The 26,557-nt window shown below is 42.7% G+C and overlaps 1 long non-coding RNA gene and 1 other non-coding gene across 2 annotated transcripts in view; one reads left to right on the forward strand and one right to left on the reverse strand.

The window, feature by feature from the left end:
* Positions 1-3,648: 3,648 nt before the first annotated feature.
* On the reverse strand, positions 3,649-3,721 carry TRNAA-AGC (transfer RNA alanine (anticodon AGC)). Its single transcript has one exon. It is a non-coding gene; the product is annotated as a tRNA-Ala (tRNA).
* Positions 3,722-4,199: 478 nt separating this feature from the next.
* Positions 4,200-26,557, forward strand: part of LOC132590079 (uncharacterized) — a 45,320-nt gene continuing 22,962 nt past the window's right edge. The window contains exon 1 of the long non-coding RNA XR_009556640.1: positions 4,200-4,386. This is a non-coding gene — a long non-coding RNA (uncharacterized LOC132590079). The remainder of the gene's footprint in view (positions 4,387-26,557) is intronic.

Genomic DNA, 26,557 nt, shown 5'->3' on the forward strand with positions numbered 1-26,557 from the left:
GGCAAGAGGGTATATATAGATATTAAACAACATTGGTGACAGGATCATTCCCTGCAGCACTCCACATTCTATAGGTTTATAAGGTTATGCATGGGATAGAGAAGGTAGAGAAAGAAGTACTTTTTTTCCTTTTCACAATACAAGAACTCATGGACACTCAATGAAATTGCTGAGCAGCCGGGTTAGAACTGATAAAAAGAAGTACTTCTTCACCCAAAGGGTGATTAACACATGGAATTCACTGCCACAGGAGATGGTGGCAGCTACAAGGATAGACAGCCTCAAGAAGGGATTGGATAAACATATGGAGCAGAGGTCCATCAGTGGCTATTAGCCACAGCGTATTAATGGAACTTTGTCTGTGGCAGTGATGTTCTATATTCTTGATGATTTGGGCAGGGGGGGGCAGTGGGGTGGCTTCTAGTGTCCTGGTCCCACTGATGGACCTCCTGATGGCATCTGTGGGGGGTTTTTTTGCTACTGTGTGACACAGAGTGTTGGACTGGATGGGCCATTGGCCTGATCCAACATGGCTTCTCTTATGTTCTTATGTACCATTGGGAGATGTGTCACCATCTGCCTCCCTCTGTCCCTGACCCTGAAGGAAGGAGGAAAAACATTATAAGGCAATCCCTTTACACTGCAAACTGGCAGGTCAAAATATCATAATCGACCATGTTGACTGCTGCTGTCAATAACAGCAATCTCAACCCTCCTCAGTCCAGGTGTCTCTGGAGGTCATCTGTGAGGGTGACCAGTGCCATCTCCACCCCATGGCTGGAGTGGAAGCCAGACAGGAATGGATCCAGGACAGATGCTTCATCCAGAAAAACCTGGAGTTGTTTGGCCACTGTTTCTCTCAACTACCTTACCCAAGAACTGTAGGTTTGATACTGGGTAGTAGTTGGTTAGAACCATAGGGTCCAATAACACTTTCTTCAAGAGGGGATGTACCACTGCCTCCTTTAGTCCCACTGGAAAGATCCCTGATAAGAGAGACAAGTTGACCATCTCTTCCAGAGGGACACAGGCCCCAACCAGCCAGGACAGGCACAGGTCTAGGAGGTAGGTGGTAGGCCTCACAGCTGCCAGGACCTTGTTAGTATCCTCCTGAGAGAGCCAGCTGAATTGGTCCAAATAAGGACCAGAAGATGAACAAGGGGCTTCCAGTTCTATTACTGCTTCAAATGTGGCCAGGAGGTCCTGGCAGAGTGACATGATTTTATCTGCAAAATGCAGGGCTTTTTTGTAGAAAACCCCCCAGCAGGAACTATCTGCAGCCCAGCAGGAACTCATTTGCATATTAGGCCACATCCCCTGACATCACCATTGTGTCAACCAAGGCTTTTTGTAGAAAAAGCTCAGCAGGAACTCATTTGCATGTTAGGCCACGCCCCCTGAGGCCAAGCCTGCCGGAACTGCGTTCCTGTGTGTTCCTGCTCAAAAAAAGCCCTGGCAAAATGTCTAGACAGAATAGACAGTTCCCAACTATTTTGTTTTCTCTGTGGCAAAGTAGTCAATGATGGCTTAAATAAATGTCACAGTTGTATATTTGGATCTAAATTATGTCTGCCTGCTAGGGATGGGCACAAATCGAGAAAATGCAGTTTGGCTCGTGGTTCACTGCCGAACCACGAACCAAACTGGGAGGCGGTGTGTGACCCTGCAAACCTTATTGACAGGATCTGCAGAAAGCCTGAAAAACAGCTGAGTGGTGGGAAGCAACTTCCTCCTTGCCACTCAGCTATTTTGGGTTGTCTTGTGCAGTCTCTTTAGAGTTTAAAGGGACAGCAAATCCATGCAAAAACAACCCTCCCTGTCACGCAGTTATTTCTGCTTGTTTTCTGCAGTCCCTTTAAAATTCAAAGGGACTGCAGAAGACAGCCCAAAAAACCAGTTGTGTAGTGAGGACTACACAGTCCCCCTGTCATGTGCAGTTAAAGGGACTGCTTTCGTGTGCTTTAAAGGGACTGCAGGAAACAGTCTGAAAGAGCTGTGTAGCAGAGAGCACTTCCCCACTGCACAGCTTTTTGGGGGGAGGGGGGCTGTCTTCTGCTGTCTTTTTAAAGTTTAAAGAGACTGCAGAAGACAGCTTAAAACAGAAGACAGCCTCCCCACTGCTCAGCTGTTTTTGCAGCTTCTGTGGAGAACAGAAAGCAGGGTTTTAAAGAAAAACATTATAATGATGCCCATCTAGTTTCCTCTCCTCTCTTTTAAACAAAAAGAGGTATGTTGCTGAGATTTAGCATGATGTAGTAACGTACATACATCTTTCCAATGTCAGATGTCTTTTAAATATCTTTCCATTGGCTTCATGAAAGGAAAGAAGAAACAGAGGAGGGTAGTTTTGATGGATTTCAAATATTTGCCACTCCCGTGAACATCTATTGCAGAACAATGGTTTTTATGAAAATGCAAAATAGCTCTGATTCCATAACCTGTAAAGTGGGACTACTCCATAAAAGTTAAAATAGGAAAGATGCATACTGTAGACTGATATCTGGCCATAAGGTCAGGGCGTAAATAAGTATATAAACACACAATTTAGATAAAAGGGGAATGGTCTAAAAATGCTACAATATTTTCAACACACATTCTGAAACCAAAGGACTGCCCTAACCTTGAACTGATCTTAGTAGAAATTCACAGTGCCTAAGTCACGGCATTTCTTTGGGTTTTTAATAATGCCAGTTCACCTGAAAATATTCAGAACCATGGAGGTTCATAATCCAGGTGCATAAATTTCAAACAGTGAAGATTCTGTAACCATTAAAAGGAGAATAGTGAAAAGGCCAGTTTCTGCTTCACAAGGCATGGTTACCGACACTTAGGGAGGAATCCCAACAAGGTTTCAACTTAAAAGAATTCAATGGGGCTTACTCCCAAGAAGTATTTTCTTAGGACTACAAAATTATTATTATTATTATTATTATTATTGGCAAAGTCTACCCTATACAAAACACCCCGTATAACAGGTTTTTTAAAAATATATTGCACAACAAAAAATCTTCAGCATGATAAGAACATAAGAACATAAGAGAAGCCATGTTAGATCAGGCCAATGGCCCATCCAGTCCAACATTCTGTGTCACACAGCGGCCAAATATATATATATATATATATATATATATATATATATATATATATATATATATATATATATATATATACACACACACACACACACTGTGGCTAATAGCCACTGATGGACCTCTGCTCCATATTTTTATCTAACCCCTTCTTGAAGGTGGCTATGCTTGTGGACGCCACCACCTCCTGTGGCAGTGATCTGTGGCCACAGTGTGATTTTCTTAAAATGTACTACCTTTTCATGATATTTTGAGCAATATCGTGGTTTCTCTCTCTCTGAAAGACGCAACCTGTATGTTTTTGTTGATTTTAAGAGTTTGGTAAAGACATCCTAAATTGTGAGATCTTTCTGCTGCACTGTTTTGTAGTTTTGCTTGGTTTTTTTTTAAAGAAAGTACATGCCTCCTTATTGATTAGTAGTATAGCGAGGTACAGAAAATTAAGCGTAACATGAAAGCGTTACACTATTAGTGAAGGGATTTATGTATTAGTTGAATAATCTGTAATTATCGCAGGGGATTTAAAGGACTTTTCACTACATTGAAAAAAATACAATATTGGAGAATGCGGGCATCGATCCCGCTACCTCTCGCATGCTAAGCGAGCGCTCTACCATTTGAGCTAATTCCCCACTATATAATGCTGTATTTCTTCTCTATTTAGCACTCCATCTTGTGGCAAGAAGTCGTTGTTGTCAGGCAGTTTTATTCCTTCTGTTTCTTGATTGGGGCGTGGTTTCGTATACCACCCAATGGAAGAATTGCGGTCTCTTAGAGTCATGTATCTGTAAATGTATCTTCCGCGCAGCCTCTGTTCATATTAATTGGTCCGTGCCCTTTTGTAAGTGATTGGCTGAAGCGGGTTTATTTTTAAATGACAATGGATGTTTCAGTTGGACAATATGACCGTCTTTCAAAGTGACGTACAATTGTTGCTAAGGCGTGAAGGTGGGAAGCCGAAGGCGCCCAACCGCGCACGCAGATTGGGCTAAATTAAGCCGTGACCTCGTCCCTTCTCCTTTTATTACCCAATAGCGAGGTGCTTCGTGAGTAATTGACGACGCTGAGTTGCCAATAGGAAGTAGAGGTTTTTACCACTGCCCAATAGAAGGGGTGATTGATGAAGAAAGGTGTGATCTGTGTAGAGTTGGTCGGCATCAGGGGGCGGGGGAATGGGGATAGAGGAGGGCTTGGAGGAGCTGCTATGTCCGCCATCTTGAAGAGTCGGTAATGGTGGCGAAGAGTAGCTTTCCCGCCTGAGCGGGGGGGTTCACCGGGGGGAGGCGCAGTCGCCGAGGTAGGGCTCTTTAGGTTGACCCGTGCACGTTTCTTGTCGCTCAGCGGCCTGAATTGAGCTGGCCTCGTTCCTTTTCTTTCTGCTCCAGGGTGGAGGAAGAGGGCTCGTCCCTCAAGAGGAATCGAAGCGGGGGAAGGAAGCGTTTGGCTTGAGGGGGGTCCGTTTGTTTTCCCAATCCCCTCCCCCTCTGCTGTGTCCTGCTAAGACCTGATTCCCTTCTCCACCGTTCGATTTTCAGCAGCGGCCTAGTCGCCTGGTTTGTTTGGGTTCCCGAGGACTGCGCGCTGTGTTCGCCCCCCACCTAGCTCCGTGTGGTAGCGGCCTGTTCCCTCAAGGAAAACAAACCTGATCCTCGGGGGATGGGAAGAGAATTACTCTTATTCCCCGGTGGCAGGGGCTGAGTATCCGGCTTCTGCTACAGGATGCAGGCAAATGGGAGTATTCTCTTAGCCTCTTGAAATAAGTAAGAGAAGGGGGGGGGGGCAGATGTACGAATATTCACACAAACACTATTATTTCGGGTATTATCGTACTTTCAAAATGGGAGGATAGAGGCAGTGACTTGCATTTTCTTTTTCTGTACTGATCTCTAGTTTAAAGTTTACACATTTAAAATAAACTCTTATGGCCCGGCTCTGTAACCTTCGGGCTCCTTTTCTGGAATCAGAAAGGAAACTGACCTTTGTTTACAGTGGGTCTGGTCTGGGGAGACAGAGATTTGAAGTTAGTTTGTGAGAACTGATTTTAGCTTGTCCTGTCTATATTTTATCTGTAGGATTTCACTCCTGATAGTGAAGTTAGGACATGAGTATCCTGTTTTGGCGACGCTTAAATGCCATCCCGACAGATAAAGCAGGTGCTTGTTATGTTTTTCTGGATTACTGTTCTATTAACATTGCCTAGGAGATTAGAGTAACAGACCCAGTTGATTGGGCAGAAATGAAAGAAAAAGGTCTTCAAAAATGTTTTAGCATTATTCAGCGTGGGAAGATTTGATGGAATTTATTTATTTGTTTATTTCATTATAATTAATTTTATTACTGTCAGTTTCCTCTCTTTAGGAAAATTAGTTTAATTGTAAGGGTACAGTACTAGTGGTGATAGCACTTTGCTTATATTTAATCAGATTGTGTTACCTGATAGTACTGAGAGCTCTGTTGTCTTTAGAAGTTAAAGGGCCACAAGTTTATTAGTGCAAAGTTATTTGTCTGACAGCTATCCCACATAATTTTGATGAGTTTCAAGTGAAAAAAATACATTGGTGTTAAGTCCTGCTGAGAACAGTAACAAAGTAAATGCAAGTTCAGTATTTATTTATTTGAACCATTAATGCCACTTTTTAACCCAATTTAGGGCTCTTAAGGCAGCAAACAATGAAGCACATTCAAACTCGCTTTGGAAACAAAACATGCAAAACCAGGAAAGAAGGTCAATGATCAGTCATATGGGGTGAAAAATTTCTGATGATATATTTTCTGTGGAACCCCCCCCCCCCGCATATGTTTATGTGTAGTTGTCAGTGCTGTTGTACTCTAAATCAGTCATACTAGATCAGCTAAATATGGGATATTAAGCATGGAGAAACCCCATTGCTTATGTATGGTTCAGCCTAGTTTATTTCAATTTTGACTTGGAAAAGCTTCCAATTCAGATTTTCCTGGAAAATTTGCATCAGCTGTCAGTGAGAGAATGCTGACAGAAGGCATTTTCAGTGATAGACTAGAGAGTTTAGAAGTTGGATGTTTCCTGTACATAGCATTGATCATTACCAAAGACTGTGAGAATCTTTTGATGTGGACTGAAAGTTAGATTGGTTTTGTTATTGTAATTTCCTGTGCACATTCAGCCCTGTTAGAATCAGAAAGGTTGGTGATGGATTTCTTTTCTTTTATACCATGTGATAAACTTTTTTGGCTTCAGCTATCAAGATAATTTCATCATTTCCCCCCCTACACGCACCTGAGTATGGGCTGGCTTTCTTTATTGTTATGCAGTAGTTTTAATTTGAGTTTTCACATTCTGTTTTAGCAGGGGGCACTTCCATTGGTTCTGTGCTTCTTTTCTCTAAATAGAATGAAAAAAATATGCACCGGGAGTATATTTATTTATTATTTTAGATTTCTATCCCGCCCTTCCAAAAATGGGCTCAATCCTGCAATTCTGTTTTTAAAAATTGTTTTACTTTACTCTGCATATATTTTGTATTCTTTGATTTTTGTATTACTCAGGTAATTTGATTTCTGTATTACCTGAGTATGGGTTAGCTTCTTGTTTCTTTCTTGTTATGCAGTAGTTTTGATTTGAGTTTTCACATTCTGTTTTATCAGGAGGCACTTCCATTGGTTTTGCATCTATTTTCTCTAAATAGAAAGAAAAAAATATGCATATGCAATCCTGTTTTTTTTAAATTGTTTTCCTCCATTTTTGCATATATTTTGCATTCTTTTGATTTTTGTATTTGTGTCAGTAATCAAACATATTCCAAACCAGAATTAAAAATGTTGATACATAATATAATCCTATCAAGAAATAATTTTTAGGATCATTTTTGAAAAGTTGCTTAATTTACATTAAGTTCAATCAAGTGCATAAAGCTTTTCTAAATTGTACATTTTTAACAGGCAAGACAAACCTATGATCTTCATGTTTGTTTTCAGTACCAAGGGCAAAAGACAGACCTTGAGACCCATATATGCCAGGAGTAGAGAATGTAAGAAGAGCCCTGCTGGATCAGGCCAGTGTTTCATTTAGTCTAACGTCCTATCTCACATAGTAGCCAAACAGTTGCCAGGGGGAGGGGGGGCACAAAAGGGCACAAAGCAAAGCCTTTCCCAATGCTGCTTTCTAGCACTGGTATTCAGATGCTTTCTGCCTCTGAACTTGAAGTTTCTTTTAATCATCATGACTAACATGCTACTGATGGACCTATTTGCCATGTAATTGTCCAGTTTCCTTTTAAAATCATCTGCGCTTGTTGCCATCATTACATCTGCTGGTCATGGATTCCATGTTTTAAATATGGTGAGTAATGAGGTTCAGTCTATTACTGATCAAATTCTTTGAGTGCCTACTAGTTCTAGTATTTGAAGAGATGGGGAAAAGTTCTCTCTGTCCACTTTGTGCATAATTTTATAAGCCTCTTTAATGTCACCCCAAAGTCATCTTTTGTCAGACCTGTGGGGGAAAGACTGAAACATCAGGAGTTTTCAGTTATAGAAAAGGTACATCTAAGAGGTTTATAAAACTATGCATGGCGTGGAGAGAGTTGACAAAGAGAACTTTCTCTCTCCCAGAATACTAGAAATTAAGGGTAACAAGTGAAACTGATGGGCAGAATGGATAAAAGAAAATTCTTTATACAGTGAGTGATTAAAACATGAAATTTGCTTCCAGAGGATATAGTGATGGGCACAGGCGTAGACAGCTTTAAAAGGGAATTAGGTAATCATGGAGGATAGGTCTATCAATGGCTTTCAGCCATGGTGGCTAAGGGAGCCTCCATCTTTGGAGGCAGTAAATCTCTGAATCTCAGTTCCAGGAGGCAACATCAGGGGACAGCCTTGGTCTCTTGTTCCCTGTTTGTTGGATCTCCAGAGGAATTGGTTGACCATTATGTGAAACAGGACGCTGGACTAGATGGACCATTGGTTCTTATGTTCTTAACTGGAAAGTCCCAGTTTCTTTAGCCTTTATTCATTTCAGTAATCATCTTGTTCACCTCCTCCTGTACTATTTCCAGCTTTACAATATCCTTTTTGAGATATGTCATCTAAAATGGAGGTTGTACTAGATGACCCTGGAGGTCCCTTCCAACTCTATGATTCTGTGAAAATGGCATGTGATTCCCAGCAAGCCAGCAACATAGCTACACACAGCTAATACACAGCTATTACAATACTGGCATTCTTGTTTTCAATCCTTTCCTAATTATCCCTAGCATGCAATTTGCCTTTTTTCACTCCTGTGCAGTCTCCATTTTCTTACAGCTGTCCAGCAGGACCCCAAGATCCCTTCCACTTTGAGTTTCAGACAGTTCTGACCCTATCAGCATATATTTAAAGTTAGGCTTTTTTGTACCAGTGTGTATTACCTGACACTAACCTGCATTGAACTTAATTTGCCACATTGTTGCCCATTCATCCAATTTAGAGACTGCTAAGCTTACTCATAGAAGGAGCCCTGTTGCATCGAGTGTTAAACTGCAGTACTGCAGTTCAAGCTGTGCTCACAACCTGAGTTCGATCCTGGTGGAAGCTGGACTCAGGTAGCTGGCTCAAGGTTGACTCAGCCTTCCATCCTGCTGAGTACGCAGCTTGCTGGGGATAAAGTATAGCTGACTGGGGAAGGCAATGGCAAACCACCCCATAACAAAAAGTCTGCCAAGAAAACATTGTGATGTGACATCACCGCATGGGTTGGTAACAACTTGGTGCTTGCACAGAGAACTACCTTTACCTTTTAAAACTTACTCAGGAGTCTGGCGTGGTACCTTTGGCAAGAGCCAATATGGTGTACTGGTTAAGAGTGGTGAACTGTGATCTGGAGAAGTGGATTTGATTCCTTACTCTTTCACCTGTAGTCTATTGCATGACTTTGGACCAGTCACAGTTTTCGCAACTCTGTGCCCCATTTGCCTCACAGAGGGTCTTTTGCGAGGAGAGGAAAGGAAGGTGATTGTAAGCTGCTTTGAGTTGCCTTAGGGTAGAGAAAAGTGGGGTATTTAAAGCAACTACTTCTGCCTTTTCCAAAGCCTTTTGGAAATTCAAGTATATAGTGCCTCCTGGATCATCATTATTTACATGCTTGTTCACTTTCTTAAAGAACTCTAGAAGGTTAGTGAGCCATGACTTCTCTTTGCAGAAGCCATGCTCCCCCCCCATGATGTGTTTAATAATTCTTTAATAAATTTCTACTGATTTACCTGGGACTAACTGTTAGGCGACCTGGCTTGTAATTCCCTGGTTCTGCTGTAGACTCCTTTATAAATATCCATGTAACATTTGCTACTCTGCAATTCTCAAGATACAGTGGCTGATTTTAATGGCAAGTTACAAGATGAACCATTTCACACAAATTCCTTATGAGCCCTCGGATGTATGCAGCCTGGATCCAGGCACTCACTGGTTTTTAATTTAACTAATAATTCTAGAACTTTATCTCTTGTCACCTCAATTTGAGTCAGTTCTTCACCTTTCCTGAAAATGTTGGTACTGATGGGAGTAAGAACCCTGCACTTTCCACAGTGAATGCAGTTGAAATAAAGTTATTTGGTTTCTCTGCCATCTCCCCATCTTTTTTTAGCAATCTTTTAATTTTTTTAATGGCTCAGCCAACTTCCTGCTGTTTTTCTACTGATATATATAAATGCTTATTGTTTGTCTTGTTGCTTCTAGCTATCAATTCCTCAAATTTTCATTTTGCATGCCTGATTATTAATTTACACTTCTTTTGTCAGCCCCTATGCTTCTCTCAGTTCAAGTCATTGGGTTTAGCCTTTTTTTAAAAAGCCTTTTTGCCTTTTATGACTTTCTTAACTTTTGTTGTTAAACACACTTGCATCCTTGTCTTGGTGGCACCTTTCCGAACATGGAGAATGCATATAGGTCACAATTACTGTGGTTTTAAATAGCTTCTAAGCAATGGTACCTCTAAGGTATGGAGTTTTAGAAACAAAAATTCTGTTTTGTGAGCTACTGGTATTAAAGCTGTGAGTGAACGATTTGGCTACTGGATAAAATAGGTTGCTCTGGGTCCATCCTTCCCGAGCGAAGACAAAAATGTGTGAGCCGGAGACTCAAAAAAACTGAGCTAGTTCACACTGGCTCACCTTAGAGGGAACACTGCTTCTAAGTATCCACCAGGATGATCCTCTTGAGTTTTCAGCTTCCTTCTCTCTGATGCTCTTAACTTTTGTAAAGTTCCTTCTTTTGAAATAACCTGTGATTTTGAGAACAACTTTCCATGGACATGAATGCTAAACTTAGCGTTACGGTGACTGTTTATAACTAATGCAACAGCATCTGCATCTTGTATCAAGGCCTTGAGTGCCACTCAGAGCTGCGTCCAAGATTTGGTTGGGCTTTGTGACTGACTGTACAGGTCATTTACGATATGTAGAAATCTCAGTGTGACTCGATCATACATTTTCTCAGACAGTGTGAGGGTAGCTGAAGTCACCCAGTATTGCAACATATTCTACTTTAGTCATTTATCTTATTTCCTTCTGAAGGTTAGCCTTAATAATTTGATCAATTAATGATAGTACACCGTCACTTTAGGTAGCCCTTGGGGCCTAGTGTCTCCAACCATGTTCCTGTAGCATGAGGAATTTTACTCCCCTAAGATTTTCTAGCATTTTTTACTCAATGCCAAGGGTGGCCAAGCTGCAGCTCATGAGCCTCATGTGGCTCTTCAACCCCTCTTGTGTGGCTCCCGATGCTCTCAAGCTCCCTCCCCACTTTGAAAGCGGAGGTGTATTTTTTCTTTTCTGTTGTGCAGGTGGGCAGGTAGGTCCTGCCCACTGGCCTGCAGCTCTCCACCTCTCCTCATGACCTCATGAGATGTAGTATGCTTAGTAGCAACAGCGATGGCAGTGACTCCTTCTGCAACTACTGCTGCTGCTCCAGAACCTCCCAGCTCGCCCATGGGGCTAGGGTTGGGAGTGAAGGTGAGCGGACAGGTGAGCGCGGCTTTTCTCAGGGCTGCCTTCTACTGCTGCAAAGCACTCAACAGTGCCGCTTTCCTCCTCTGTGCAGTAATAGCAGCAGCAGCACCCTGCAGTACCCCCGGCTGTGCCATGACTATATGGCTCAGGCTCCTCTGCCCCCCTTTCAGGACATGGGCTGGAGGAGCCTCCCAGCTCATTCATGGGGCAGCGGTCAAGGTGAAGGAGGGGAGAGCCCGAGAGCACCCTGGCAGTGTGTCTGTTTGCTCAGACTGATGGGTGGGGTGGGGGAGCTTTCCCTTTCCCTTGGGCAAGTTGCACACATGTGGCTGCTCTGGCCCAGTGTAGGTGGAGCATTGGCAGCTCTTTTGAGCAGGGGGGGAAGGAGGAGCAGGCCCCAGAGCATACACAACAAAGGCAAAGAAAAGAAAGAATCCCTCTGTGTCTTGCGCTTTTAGCTGGGTGGGAGAGCTGGTGTGAATTTTTTAGACTTTCCTCAAGCCAACACATGGGGGCTTTCTGGAAAGTACAATTGCAGCAGCCTCTGTGAACAGTGTGCCACAGTTTCAGGTAATGTTTTCCTTTCTGTATCTCAAAGGATGTCTGCTTTCCAATCACTGTAAATTTTCCTTCACTTGGACCAGAAAAAAGCCAATCCCCTTCTTCATTTCGCTTGACAGGCAGAGAGCTCTGTCCCAGCCTTTCCTCTTCAAAATAGTGGCAATAAAAGCCCAGCTGCTGCCTGCACCTTTTCAATGCTGGGCAAAGCGGCACACTGGGAGAGAACAAGAAGGCATTGCTTCCTTGGCTCCAGAACGAAGCCTGCCCCTTGGCTTTGCTCCTCTCTCACCGCCTGCCTCACTTTTGAAACAGTAGAGATGGGGCAGTGGTAAGACTTGCCCCAGGGAGCGTTCTAGGCTTGCCCCATTACACAGAAACACTCCATGGGAGATGGCCTGCTCGAATCTAATGGCCTGCCTTGTCAAATGTGTTTAACATAGCCTTTTTTTCCAGTATTGTTTCTTTTTGACACCCACACTTCTTTTAAAAAACCATCTTCATTATACAAAAAATTCCAGAGTGGGTAGTCCTACAAGCAGATTCCTTAAAAGGGCACCAACATTGCTGATCCTGCAGCAGTTTCCCCAAAAGCAAAAAGGCAGCTGCCCAGCAGCAGCTAGTTCAGATCCCCAGTTCTGTATTTCTGCCTAAATACAAACTAATATTTGTGTCTCTGCTCATTCCACATTAGCTGGGACACAAAGCGTGTTTAAAACGATTAAGGTAATTATGTGAAATTTGCTGCTTGAGAATGTAGTAATGACCACAGGACTAGGTCATTGGCTTTTATCCCACCATCCCCTGCATGCGGAAAGGAAGGGGTGGATATTGTAAACCATCCAGAGATTGTAGGATCTCAAGAGAGTCTTGTGGTTACACAAGCACACACATTTGCAGACACCCGTTTTAAACATCTTTGGCTGTCTTCTTACATTGTGATGCCTGTGTGGGGGTTGCTGCTGTGTCCACGTAGAAGCAGTCATTCCCCAGTAACTATTGTTGGTGGTGGACTTCTCTTATAAGTACTGCAAAGTTCTGAAAGAGGAAGTATCATGGCAGAAATCTGGCCGCGATTGCCACAGTATTGGAGTGCTTTGTTTTAATGCAGTTTGCTTTAATGATGTAACACCTGAATGCTCTAATGAAGGAAAAGCAGTTCTTCAACATATGATGCTAGACATTGAAGATTATACAGGAAGTATGTGTTGAGAATGTTTTTCAATATCCAGCGCAGTCTTCCTGTCTTATTTGGGGAAGGCAACAGTAACTGGGCTGTATAATAATGCTCAGTTTTTCTGTAGCACACTTCAAGTATGAGAGCCAGTGTGGTGTAGTGCAGGGGTTCTCAACTTTCTTTTTAATCATGGCTTTCTTCTGAGCCTCATATACTTCTGTAGCCTCCATCATAGTTGCTGTTGGCTGGAAAAAGATATTTTACCAAATGTACTGTTTACTAATCTCTCTCTCGGCTTGACTTCGCGAACGAAGATTTAAGAACGGTGCAGTTTACTAATCTAAAAACACATATAAACACCCAGCCACCAGCAATGGATTGGTTTCAAAAATACTCTTCTTTCAAAAGTGGAATACTCTGAGTAGAAAGGTACCTTTGGATCCAATCGTATGTTTTGGGTCCAACTCAGTATTGCTCCAGGCTACTTACTCTCATCAGATCTCAGAAGCTGTGCAGGGTCAACTGTGGTTAGTACTTGCATGGGAGACCACCAAGGAAGTCCAGGCTTGCTACACAGGAGTAGTAATAGAAAATCATGTATGTTCGCCTAGCAAGGATGCGGTATCACTTTGTGATATTATGTCCTGTGAGTCATTTCCAAATCAAAGGTCAGGTGATGTCACTTCCTAAGCTCCACCCGTCCAGTTATGTCACACCCAACACCAAAACCCCTCCACTTCCTGTGATGTCACTTTCAGGTCACTACTCTAGGCCTGCCTCTTTTCCCAAAGTCACCTTGCGGTTCTTGAGCATCTGACACTTAGTTTATATGGCTCTTACATGAAGCAAGTTTTTGGCCTCTCTTGCTCTACGCTCTTTGATAAATGAAACATATTTCCCTGGCATAGCCCTCCTCCTTGTGTTTACTGCATTTATATTTGGGGCTAGCAGTGTTCCTCTGATATTCCTCATTTCACCATGTTTCTGAAAACCCCGACTATATCTAAAATGTCATTTTGCAGTAAATATTGCAGCTCTCCAACTTGGCTTAGAGACTTATACATTGTCATACAGCCACTGATATGCTCTGACCTAGATAGCCCAGGCTTCCTGATCTTATCAGATCTTGACAGCTAAGCAGTGTTGACCCTGGTTAATAGTTGGATGGGAGACCACCATGGAATACAAGGGTTGCTATGCTGAGGCAGGCAGTGGCAAAACTTCTTTAAATGTCTCTTGCTTTGAAAATGCTATAGGGTTGCTATAAGTCATCATCAACTTCATAGGAAAAAAGGCATTTATAAAGTGATCCTTTCCACCCTTGCCCCTTTGGTCTCTACCTTTGGCTATTCCTTCATAAGTCTGTTCTTACTCTCAAATTATATTGCACTCTTGCCAATATCATCTTGAGTGTTTACCCATTATCCTTTTTTAATTAGTCAATATCAAATTGGAGTCTTCCCAGTTCCTGCTGGCTTTTCACTGACCTTGTTTCAGAGCCTTTTGTACTGTTTTTACAGGTTATGTTAATATATGCGATAAAACAGGAAACTTCTTAAATTGAATATTCATAGCCACAATAGGTTTTATTTCTATTTTAGATGTAGGGGGAGCATTTGTACTCAATACTAAAGGATTCTGAGATCTTATAAAGCAATTTGTGCAGCCTGATCCTACACAGGTTTAGGCATGCCTAACGTGTTGAAATTGACTTGGATCCCCTGGACTGTTTCCACAGAGGAAACAATTTGCTAGCAGAGTGAGACCATTTGTATTCAAGGTGCTAGGTTTCAATGCTCTTGAGTTCAAAGCTGTAGTCTGATGTGGTATATTAGTTACTTTTGGAAAGTCTTTGATATGATCCTTCAGTGCAATAAAGTGTTAATGAAACGAATACCTTATTGGAGTTTGTCTAAAAATAACTAGTTCTAAGCCTCATAAAGATCACATGCAACATCAGGGGTAAGCAATAATGAAAAGAAAATAGGTATGACTTCGTACCAAACACTATGTTTCAAGGATCAAGCAAACTAAAAGTGGGGGTACCTTATGAGGAAAGAGTAGGGTTATTACTAAACTTCAGATCTATGTTGTACTGCTAACAGGCTAGTCTGCTTCAAATAGATCAAAGGATGTGTACACTGGGTGTTCTCCCAGTTATTCTAAAGTAGGCTGATCAGTGCAGGTTAATATCCTCTTGCATTGTAAAGATCTCGGTCAAGTGCTTGTAAGGACAGGGTTTTCTGCAGCCCCTGTAAACTGCCTCTTTCTGAGAGAAAAACAGTCTCCAATAACACTGTAGAGCAGAGGTGTGGAATACATTTGTTACTAGAACCAGATCTGACATAAATGTTACTTTGTTGGGCTGGGCCATGTGAACCATAAAATGTAACATGAGGTATGGCAGATAAAACCTTTATAAAGGTGATTTCAGATGCTGAATGGCAATTGCAGGCTTGATTGGATTAGGTGTGATTTGCAGAGAGGTGATAGGCAAGGAGATTACCAGCATTAGTAATGAAACAGGAAAACCAGGTTTCAGTTCTGTCCAGGAGGATGCAAAGAATAAATGAATGTAAGTCTGACATTAGAAATCACAACATTCAGTTATTGACATAAGAGTAGTAGTTCTTTTACAAAGAAATTTCAGAGGGAGATTAGAAAGAGAGTTACAGCTGATAATGAAGCTCAAGACAGTGCATCCTCCAGGACTGAACTGAGAGCTAGTTTTCCTGTCTCATTACCAATGTGTGCTATTATCATTTGGCATCTGAAATCACTCCACTCTCCAAGATATAAGGACCAATTCAGTGTTCCTAAGCAGGGCCTTTTTGAAAGAAAATGAAATCCAGATAGGAACAGAAAAATGCAATCTTTTTTTCAGAATAAGCCAAAATAATTTCCTCAATATAAATTGTGCTTGTCAGAAGAAGCCCTCCCTCCAAAGAATTGTGCTTGCATGCAAAAGCTTGTACCTGGAATGAAACTTGAACTTTGTTCTCTCTCTCTCTTTATTCCCTCACCCTTCCCAAAAGAGGAGGAATAGAACCTCTGTGTGTGTGTGTGCGAGAGAGAGAGAGAAGGGAAAGGAGGCAAGAGGCAGGAAGCAGAAAGTAAAGCGCCACTGAGGGAGCTGGGGAAAAAGCAAGCTATGGTGTGGCTGCAGTAGCAGCCCTGGAAAAGGAAGCAGGAGAAGAAAGCTGTTCATGGGGTGGATCCAGCCCATGGGCTGCTTGTTTGACACCCCTGCAAGTGTAGATGTAGACATTTTATCAAAGAAGTTTGAACAAGTGAGTCATGTTCAAAGTTTCCTGGGAAGTTTAAGTCACTAGGAAATAATTCCATAAATGGGTTATTCCTCTTACAGTGAAGTTGGGGCAGTATGGCCTCCAGTGCGGGGCATTAAAACAAGTTTATAATCTGTGGTATACTTTTTCAAGTTTTTCAAGGCAACAGAAGGTGCAGTACTTTGCTCCAAATTTAACTTTAACTTGCATTTATGTATTTGCTGCCATGATTGCCACAAGAATCCACACATTTTGTCTTGGTTTACTAACAAGCTATTTTTTTGTAGTCACTGCTGATCCTTTCTCTTTTGTGTGTTGACCTTTGTGGGAGACTTATATAAAAAGTGAATGGGAAGGTAGGTAGTTGGGTTAGGTATGTGGAGATGGGAGGGCCCTGAAAAAAAGAATAGAAATATTTGGACTTTCCCCTGAGATTTCGCCCCCAAATTTGGGGGGGGGGGGAGATAAAAATAGTTTAGACATATGATATTGGCAAGGTTTTTGAATTTCAGTGTAAGTTTTGGAACAATTAATACACTATAATGTATTTAATGATGAGAGTTATGCTTTCAGTGTTATAAATTTAAACTTAATATCTTAACATTCTTGCAGCCCTACCTATTGTGACTCTCTGAGAGAATTTGTCCGAATAGTTTTTTTTTTGTCTACTAGGGGATTTGTTTTTTACCTTAGGTTTCTATTTTCTTATTTCTAAGATGGCACAAATTAAAGTGCACTACCATGTGCTATGGTAGTGTGAGGTGTAGCCATTTTCAACTTCTGTGAATATTGCATTTTTAACAGAAAATGAAAATGTACAATTTATATGCTAAGTTATAAATAATGAATTTGACATTGTTAAATCAGTAAAAGTAGTTTTTGTTTGTCAGAAAAATAAGCTTTGTGTATACTACAGTTTTTACCCAAAATTTATTTGTTTCCTCAGTGGTATTTTTTGTGGCTTAAAAATTTCTGGAAATTTTATGTCCGTAGGCATGTGAGCAAGTGGATTTCGTCACAGGTAAGAAGACAAATAGTATTACAGAGCCCGGGCTGCCTGATGTTGCCAGGCAACCTTTCCTTTATTGAGTGATTTGGGTCCCAAAATGTTTATCAAAATCTAAATCAAAAGTAACAAAAAGGAAGTTTTGTATTTACTTACTGTGATGCTTCCTTCTCGGTGGTCTTGGAGTGGGTCAGTCTTCACTACTGGGAATTGACTTCTCCTCTCTGAGGACAGGGTTGGTTGAAATGTGATCCCCGAGGGGAGGGGTTTATCTCCTGGAATCGCAGTTGTCTCCAAGCCTTTGCTCCCCTTCAAATTATAGTGTATTTTGAAACCAAGGAAAGACACACTTTCCCCTTTTACAATAACTTTATTTAAACATATATGCCACAGCAATGGAGAAAAAATTCTCCTTTGATCAGGTGACCCTTTTCATAGGGGAACAGAACCAACTCCTCAACAACAAAAAAACACATGCAGGGCCTAGAATAACACCTAGGTGCAATCATTTATTCTGTTCATGTAACTGAAAGTATCCCATTAAACAACAAAACAGTCAGCTGTCCAAAAGAAATAGTGGGAATGACTGACCTACTCTAGGACCACCAAGAAGGAAGCGTCATAATAAGTGAATGCAGATCTTTTCTCCAGTGGTCCTGGAGTGGGACATACCAAAACGGTACCTCTCTGGGTGGGAATAGTGGCTATGTCTTTCAGACAGCATGATGCAGCACTACTGCTAAAAGCAGTCTCGGCTGAGGCCATATTATCAATTCTATAATGTATGGTAAATGTGTGAATCAATTTCTTGGTGGCTGCCTTGCAAATAACTTCAGAGAAGGAAAGGACCTATAAACTGCTGAGGTAGCTGCTCCTCTTTAGGAGTGAGCGGTCACCCCCTGGGGTGGTGATAAACCTCCAGCTTTTTGCACCTCATACATCTCCTAAGCCATTGACTCAGAGTTGACGTTGATATCTGTTTCTCCAAAGATTCTTTCCTGAAAGACACAAACAAGGAATCAGTGGACCTTAGATGCTCAGTCCTATCCAAATAGAAACTAACAATCCTCCGAACATCTAGGCAATGTAGCTCCTTTTCCTTATCGTGCTGGGGATTAGGACAACAGGAAGGTAAAACAATGTCCTCTGATCCGTGGAAAAGAGAATTAACCCTAGGTAAAAAGTTAGGGTCTGGTCGTAACACCACCCTATCCCTGTGAAAAATGCATAAGTCTTTATGTATAGACAATGCCCTCAGTTCAGATACCTGCCTAGTGGAAGTAATGCCTCCTAGAAAAATGGTTTTGTATGTTAAGATCTTTAAATTGCATGAAGTCATGGGTTCATAGGGTTTTTACATAAGGCCCTCAAAACCGTGTTTAAATTCCAGTGTGCTGTGGGCAGATTGAGAAGTGCTGTCCTTCTAAGAAACTGCTTGATATGAGGATGTGTAAGCATCCCTCTGCCTCTGTAATTGCCAAAATGGCAGGAACCTGTCTCTTATAGTACTGGTGCTAAACTTTTTGTCCAGTCCTGCTTGTAAAAGGGCTAATATGAAACTCACTAGAGCAGACATGAAGTTCGGTCTATTTCCTTTACACCAATCACAAAAAATCTCCCAGGTATTATTATAAACCCTGTTGGTAGACTGTTTCTGTAAGGCTAACATTGCTTTAACCACTTCCTCCTGATTGCCTAAGCTGTCTAACTCCATGTACTCCATGCTCAACCACCATGTAGTGAAATCGAGCATTTCTGGACGTGGTTGTAACACTGTCCCTTGTGAAAGTAAGTCCTCCGTTTGAGGGAGCGTCCACGGAGATTCCACTAACAATCTTTTTAGTTCCTGAAACCAAGATCTTCGTGGCCACCAAGGAGCAATGACAATGATTTCCGCTTTCTGAATGAGAACCACTTGAAGCAGTTTCGCTATTGGTTGAAATGGAGGGGATGCATATGTGAGGGACGGTCAGGGTCATCGTAGGGCAAGGGACCTCTATGAATTTTCTGTCATCTTTACCCAGTACATCAGTCACACAGAATAAAATCTTGTCAGAAATTACTAAAGCACCAAGACATTTTTAAATTCAAAACCAAAATAGTAAGTTTATTAAATTACAGAAGGCAAGGAAGGGAGTAAATAATAACTATTGGTTTGTTATTAGTCAGTTGGCAGGCAGAAGTTATAAAATAGTAAAAGATCTCTTAGCACTAGAGAAGTTGGCAGGCTGAAGTAATATAAAAACAAATAACACGCAGGCAGTGTTTCCTTAACACTAGAAAACACTCTAATCAGAGAAAGATATATAAGTTCAGTGTGTTCAGTCCCACACAGCTAGTGTCCCTGTCTGATTTTTTCACAGCCACAAGAACCTAGTCTTTCTCCCAGTGTGTTTGTGTGTTCTTGTTTGAACAAGGAGTCTGCCCTAAAGTACTGACAAAACTCCTCAGCAGAGCTTACAAGTTTTCCTCTGCTCCAGTGACACAGTGTGCTGCCACTCAATAGAGTGTTTCCACAGAAAGAGCTTTGGTTTTGCCCCTTCTTCCAAATTAACTCTTTCAGACAGAAACTGTAAATCAGTTCTGTCTAAAGGAACTCAGCTGACAGACTGCTCTCAGCGCCTTTCTCAGTTGAATCTCCAACTCAACTGCCTCTGAGGAGATATTCCTCCCCCCCCCCCGCTAGCCTTCTTCCAGCTGGATACATGTTGTCTCCATGGAAGTGGCTCAGCCAATAAGAGTGGGTTGTTCTCTACTCACCCAGGCTGTTTTGTCCATCAATGGAGGGAATGCATACATCAGGTCCTCTGACCAGTCTTCGCATAGAGCATCTATGCCTATAGCCTTTTGGTTTCTGTTTTCAAACATAAACAACTGGACTTGTCTGTTGCTCTCTGGCAAACAGATCTACCCTGGGAGTCCTGAATCTCTGACATAGTTGTTGAAAAAGTCCTTGTTGAGTCTCCGCTCTGTCTGGTTGACTGATTGACAACCAGTCTGCCACCACATTGATACGTCCTGCGACCTGGATCACTTTGAGAGACTGCAGGTTGACTTCTGCATACTGAATTAGTTGGGCTGCTTCCTTGTGAAGAATCATAAAGTGTGTCCTCCCTTTTACATAGGCTTTTGCCGTGGTATTGTCTGTTTGGATCAGTACATGTTGGCGCTTCAGGAGATCCTTGAAGTGGATAAGGGCTAATCTGATGGCCCTTAGCTCCAAGAAGTTCATACTCTTGAACCTTTCCAGGTTGGACCACTGACCCTGAGTCATTTGACCTTGGGTGTGTGCTCCCCAACCCCACAGACTCGCATCTGCTGTAACAATCTTTTTGGTTCTCTCAGTGGTTGACCTGATAGAAAATGTTCTGGTCTCGCCCGCCACCTGATCTCTGTAAGAAATTTGGAATCATAAGGCTCAAAGTCCTCATGTGCGCAATCGTGTTCTGGTAAGGGAGAAGAAAACGTTGGAGAGGGCAAGTGTGGAACCTGGCCCGCTGAGTCATCTCTTGACAGGATATCAACGTCTCGAGCATTGTGTTATTAACCATCAACTCCATTGATCTCTTCTCCAGAAATTGAGAACGTAGATAGTGGATTTTTGCCAACCTCTTCTGTGACATGAACATCTTGTCTAGAATAGTATTAATCCGAACCCCCAAGTGGGTGAGTGCTTGTGTTGAAATCAGAGTGCTCTTTTCTAGATTGATTACAAATCCATGAGATCTCAATTATTGTCATGGTTGCTTGTAGAGATGCGTAGTTTTGAGTCCTGGAACTTGCCTTTATTAAAATGTCATCCAGGTAAGGAAAGAGCTCTACCCCCTGTAGACGCAAGTGAGCTACAAAGTGACTGGGATCTTGGTAAAGACATGGGGAGAAGATTTTAGTCCAAAGGGCAAGGCCTGTTATTGAAAATGATCACTGTTGTACACAAAGCAAAGATATTTGTGATGGCCCAGGACTATAGGACTATAAGTATGCCTCTGAGAGATCTATGGAAACCATAGATCCATCAGATCTATCCCCTTGTTGAATGGCTACTACAATGGACTTCAAGGTCTCCATTTTGAATTTTTTGGTAGTGACCTGTTTGTCGATCCTTTGGAAGTCTAGGATAGCTCTGACATCCCCGTTCTTTTTTGATATTGCGAAGAACACTGAATTAGACGTCGGTCCCCTTTTCCTGTTGTGCTGCAGGCTCGATGGCTCTGATCTCTAAGTGATGTTGTATTGCACCTTGAATAAGACAATGTCCACTGAACAACTTCTGGGAACTTCTAGAAATTGGTTGCAGGGAAGTTTGGCAAATTCTATTTGGTAACCCTTTAAAACCATCTCTAGCACCCATTTGTCAGTGACCGTTATGTGCCACTGGGAAGCAAAACTTTATAAGCATCCTCCAATTCCAGAACTTCGTTAATGTCTCACATAGTTAGGCTGAGGATGACTTCTTTTGTCCCTTGGAAACTTGAATTGACTTATTAGAAAAGCAAGAGGATCTGCTGTCTCTGCCCTTGGACTGCCACTTTCCCTTGAAGGATCTGTTGTGACTTGATCTGGCCTCTCTTCTGACATCTCAAAAGGACTGAAACCATCATTTTACCTTAGAATCACACTTTTTAGAAGGTAATGCTTTTTTCTTATCCCTGTCTTCAATGAGGTATCGGTCAAGACCCTCATCAAAGAGATTAAAGCCATTAAGTGGTACTGCTGCCACTTTCGCCCTTGCAGAGGGGCCCACATCCTAATTTATATAACCAGTTGTTTTGTCTGGTTGTGATGCTGGAAGCCATGGCTCTAGATGTCTGTTGTACTACATCCAAGGTGGCGTCTGTTGTGAAGGCATTGGCTAGTGAGATCTTTTTTAGTTAATCTTTCAGTTAGTTAATCTTTCAGTTTTGAACTAGCAAAGGCTATCTGCCTTTGCTAGTTCAGAGGCCGAGGCATAGGAGGCTCTAGCAAACAAAGAACCCGTCATTGCCGCCCATAGGGAGTTGGAAGAAGCTTCAAAATCCCTTCTGAGGGTCTGTTCACTGTGTTTATAGGTAGTGTCCTTTGGCATCCCTTCAGAATCCATGGGCAACACTGAAATAGAAGCTAAAGAACTAATGGGGTCATCCACATTCTAATCTTCTTAGAAGCCTCTGGGATGAGAGAATAAAACTTTGCAATGACCGGAGGGTTAGTGTTAGCTTTAGCTGGTTGCTCCCATTCTGCCTTCATCACCAAATAAAAACCCGTGGGTAGAGGACCCAAGGTGGGATTAGAACTAGATTTTGGAATAGTTTTTTAAAACCTTTAGGAAACTCTGCATCCTCTTTCACTTTTTCCTTTGGAACTTAAGTTCCAGTGTTCTGAGCACCTTGGGTAAGAGCCTGGAATAAAGATTCTGAAGGGAAAAAAATCTGGGGGGACAATTTCAGACTCCTCAGAAAGTTCCCCTCCTTCTTTGTCTGAAGAAGAACCAAAAGCCTCAGATTCCGCCCCCTGATCACTCATAAGTGGGCTTTGTGCTCTAAAGCAGAGGTCCCCAACCACTGGGCTGCAGGCTGACCAGCTAGTGTCAAGAGTGCCTCTTGCCATGTTGTTTTGAATTTGCTTTTAAGTTCTTGCTATGCTAGCCTGCTATCTCTTTGTAACAAGAATACTAATGCTTGGTCTCAAAGACAGCCAAGGTCACAGGCTGTCTCCTCGTGATTATGTTGCACCTGCGAGGGGCCTGGGAATGGATCTTTGGTGGGAAGGAAGGCTTGCTTGGTGCCATTGCATTCAAATGTGTAACAGTTGGGGTGAAAGGTATAAGTGTAGGGCATCTGCCCACCATAATTAGTTTTAATTCCCCCTCTGCCAGTTACTGCTTTCTTTCCTTCTGGTTTTGCTCCAGACCGAGACTCACATCCCCCCTTTCCCCCTTGCTGCTGTTGATGCTGGAGAGCCACTCTTTTCATGTTGGTGTCCACTTCTCCCACAAATTGGACCAATCCTACTAGTGTTGTAGGTTGGGCCTGTTGGAGGGCTCAATCCAGTACACTCACATTCAGACCCCTCTGGAACTGCTCTATCTTCATCTGTTTGTTCCACCTGTATATTTTTGCGCCGTTGGCTCGGAACTCCACTGCGTATTCTCTCACTGACATGGGGCCCTGTTGCATGTTGTGGAGGGTTGTTAGGGCCTGAGTCTCTTGTAGCGGGTCTTCATATTGAATTAGGATCGCACGGAGGAACATCGCCACTGTATCTAATTCAGGGTTGCGAGTCTCATATAGACTTGTGTACCATTGTTTGGCAGCTCCCTTCAGCTTGGAACCTAGATAGTCCACTTGGCTGAACTCATCGGGGAATGTATGGCCCCAATAGTACATGAAGCTGTTTGCTTGTATGGTAAAATACCCGTCAAAGGTAGAAGTCAGCTCTCGGCCCCGTCCATAGTCAGCTGGGGGCGGGGGTTGTTGTCCCCCTGCGAGTGCTGGAGGATTCAGAGCTTGGTCGATTTGCCTCCTCACCTCTTGGGCCATAAATGCGCTATGTGCCCACATTTCTTCTTGGAGCTTTCGAGCCATCTCTACCATTTCAAATCTCATGAGTTGGAGGAAGTCCCGTGGGTCAGGATCCTGGTACTCGTCCTCCTCGTCAGGAACTGGGTTGGTGCCTCGGTCTTCCCGGCCATTGCCTCCGCTCGTTTCTGATGTTCCCTGGTCTCCTTCTTCCCCTATCTGGAGCGTAGGGGTGGAAGTTCCAGGATCACTTCCCGATGCCCGGGTCCTTAGTCCATCAGATTAGTTGACCGGCTTGGGCCCCAATCTTTTGGGGTGATAAATAGCTGCTGTATGTGTAGCGGGGAGTCTCTCCTGGCTTGTCTTTGTGCGTCAAATACGTGCCACGGGGGTTGCCTTGGGACAGCTCCAGTTCTCTGATCCTCACCAACTGGTGTCTTCAGTCTGTTGGGGGCTTCTCTGTTGTCAGGGGCCTTCTCCGCCATGGCGTTAGAAAGTCTCTAAATTCGGTTAAGTTCCCACATAGGAGTATTTCCAAAATTTATTTATTTATTTTATTCCATTTGTATTCCGCCCTCCTCGCCAGGGTGGGCTCAAAATGTCAAGCCCTGAGATTCCCAATAATGAAGACCTTTGTTTTCTTTCAGATAGACTGGTTTATTTAGGAATTCAAAGGTGCTGCAAGGAACATGGTCCTTGGAAATACTGAGATACCAGAGGTTACATGCTTACTATATAGGGTATCATAAACTGTTACAAAAGACGCTTCATTCGAATGTAAGGTTCAAAGGTTACAGCAGCAACTGTCATTTTCCACTACAAAAGCATTCTCACACTGCATTGCGAACTGATAAGCCTGTAAACTTAGGGAGTGCATCCTTGAAACACAGCACCCTTTTCCAGTACCATAAACATTCTTCTGCCAGATGGTGATGCCTACGTGTTCTCTAGGTTGTAAATAATGGGGGAAAGGCCAGAGTATTAACCTGACATTTGGTCAGCCATCTTTTAATAAAATATCAAGGCTTGACACCTGCACAGTAAGCCATGTAGGACTGCACAGTTGACCTCTTGTTGAATTATGGTTACAACTAAGTACAGCCCTGGTTTTCTCATAATCTTGTTTAAAAGGTTGCCCTAAAGCACAGGAAGAAGGAGATTTCATTCCAGTGGGGCTGGTTGCAAAATCCTTTAGGATCTTGGTCACTGTCCTAATCTTAAATAGCTCCAAGAATCAGCAGCACTTTAGCTCAGGGGTGGCCAAACTCGCTTAACGTGAGAGTCTCATAGAATAAGCCTCAGATGTTTGAGAGCTGCAAGACATGAACTTCAGATGTTTGAGAGTTGGAAAACAGGAAGGAAGGAAGGCAAATAGGGAGGGAGTGGTGGAAAGAAAGCAGCTTTAACTTTTAAATGCATTCTTCAAGCCAACAGCTGGCTTGGCTTTGAGAAGAGATTTAAAGAGAGAAATGTCTTCTCAAAGCTGGTTGATGGGGTAGTGGAGGCTTCGAGAGCCACACAGTATGTGGTTCCGAATCCACAGTTTGGCCATCCCTGCTCTAGTTTATTCTGTGCAAAATAGCTTATTTACAGTTGCAAACAGAAAGCTATTTTATTAATCACAATAACATCTATATATAGTTGAAAAACAATAGTATGTATATATACAAGATTTGGTCTACAGAGTTTATGTTAACTTATTTATTACACTGATTCATTTAACAAAATGCCTGGTGTTGCTTTGTAGCTTTCAGAGATTGGAAACCTGTTTGAAAGGTACGGATTAGTGACTTGACACTGTATAAGAAAATTTCATTTGTTTGTATAATTTGGTATTATTGGGAACTTCCAAATATGACCCCTTGCTAGCATGTTTAAGCAGTTGGTCTGTACTCAGGAGGATTTGCTTGGAGGCTCAGTGAGCTTTTCACCATTTATGGAACAATTGGTGAATGGTTGTTTTGATTTCAAAACTGTTTTTCTGTGGTAAGTTGGCTCCCAAAGAAGTTCACACATTTTAGGCTCTAATACAGATAATGATTAAAGTGCAATAAAAATGTTCCTTGTGGAGAGAATTCTCAGTGGTGCCAACTTGAGGCATGAGCAAGGGATCTTAGAAGCGCCTCCCTTGATGGCCTTACTGTTGGCACTTGAGTGGGGGGAAGGGGTGGTTACTGTCAAATAGCTGGCCATGTGAGTTGAGCTGCACGTCTTTTCCACAGCTGATAATATATGTATTATATAATAATTAAGGCGGCAAAACAGAGAAGTCCAGAGGCACTTTCAAAAGAACTCCAGCATAAACTTTCTTGAGTCAGAGTTCACTTCAGATGTGTGATCTGCCTCGAGGCCACCTTTCCTCTCCAACACTTATCTGGCTACCCTGGTTGCTCTAGAGGGAGATGCCACTTTTTCGTGGCAGCTTTCTATTGCAACTCTAGACCTTCTTGTGATGGCAGAGGTGTGGGAGGGATCAGGAAGCCAGCTGAGGAGCCCATAGGTAAGCTGCTGGCCAAACAGGTCCTTAAAGGGTCGTAGCTATGCCTTCATGATGCAGGCATTGCCAGATGTTGCTGGCGATCGGAGAAGAGAACAGTGGGAGCCACTGTGCCCCACCCAAGCCTCACAAGAAGCAGTTCTCACTAGTACGCAAGCAGCTCTGACTGGGTTGGTGCATACCTGGGGGACTGTAGCTAATGATGTCCTGATGTTGCCTGCCTGGATGGGAACTTGGAGCAGGTAAACCCAGTTGTGGAGATGTGGCCCCACTGTAGCAAGCCAGCTGGCAGAGGAAGTCCATCTGGCATCTGGACCAACAGTTAGGGGGAATGGCAAGTCTAGAGTGAAAGCACAAGTGGGGGAAAGCAGAAACCTGCCCAGGCTGGATGGATTTGTTGACCAGTTGCAATAACTCCACAGTCCCCAGCCCACATTGGGAACCACGGCTCTATGGTTAAAAGTAACACAATAGAGTGATAGTTC

This window comes from Heteronotia binoei, chromosome 21, assembly GCF_032191835.1.
Source record: "Heteronotia binoei isolate CCM8104 ecotype False Entrance Well chromosome 21, APGP_CSIRO_Hbin_v1, whole genome shotgun sequence".
Classification (NCBI taxonomy): domain Eukaryota; kingdom Metazoa; phylum Chordata; class Lepidosauria; order Squamata; family Gekkonidae; genus Heteronotia; species Heteronotia binoei.